At 44.9% G+C, this 704-nt stretch overlaps 1 pseudogene across 1 annotated transcript; it reads left to right on the plus strand.

Moving 5' to 3' along the window:
- The first annotated feature begins 4 nt into the window (after window positions 1-4).
- On the plus strand, window positions 5-637 carry LOC104983182 (annotated as a pseudogene). The gene has a single exon (XR_824601.1). The product of XR_824601.1 is annotated as a ferritin heavy chain pseudogene (transcript).
- Window positions 638-704: the final 67 nt, after the last annotated feature.

Raw genomic sequence — 704 nt, forward strand, 5'->3', positions numbered from 1 at the left:
CCAGATCAACCTGGAGCTCTACGCCTCCTATGTCTACCTGTCCATGTCGTACTATTTTGACCGTGATGATGTGGCTTTGAAGAACTTTGCCAAATACTTTCTTCACCAATCTCATGAGGAGAGGGAACATGCTGAGAGACTGATGAAGCTGCAGAACCAGCGAGGCGGCCGAATCTTCCTTCAGGATATCAAGAAATCAGACCGTGATGACTGGGAGAATGGGCTGACTGCAATGGAATGTGCGCTGTGCTTGGAGAGAAGTGTGAATCAGTCACTACTGGAACTGTACAAACTGGCCACTGAAAAAAATGATCCCCATCTGTGTGATTTCATTGAGACTCATCACCTGAATGAGCAGGTGGAAGCCATCAAAGAATTGGGTGACCACATAACCAACCTGCGCAAGATGGGGGCCCTGGATCTGGCATGGCAGAGTACCCTTTGACAAGCACACCCTGGGACACAGTGAGAGCTAAGCCTCAGGCTGGTTTCCCACAGCCACAGGGGTGACTTCCCTGGTCAGCAAGGCAGTGCATGCATATTTGGGTTACCTTCATCTTTTCTATAAGTTGTAACAAAACATCTACTTAAGTTCTTTCTTTAGTACCATTCCTTCAAATAAAGTAATTTGGTACCCCCCCAAAATAAATAAAAATAAAATGCATTATAGAATTGTATAGGGTAAAAAGTATAAGTATCTCTAT

The sequence above is a fragment of the Bison bison genome, unplaced genomic scaffold (assembly GCF_000754665.1).
Source record: "Bison bison bison isolate TAMUID 2011002044 unplaced genomic scaffold, Bison_UMD1.0 scf7180017833846, whole genome shotgun sequence".
NCBI lineage: Eukaryota > Metazoa > Chordata > Mammalia > Artiodactyla > Bovidae > Bison > Bison bison.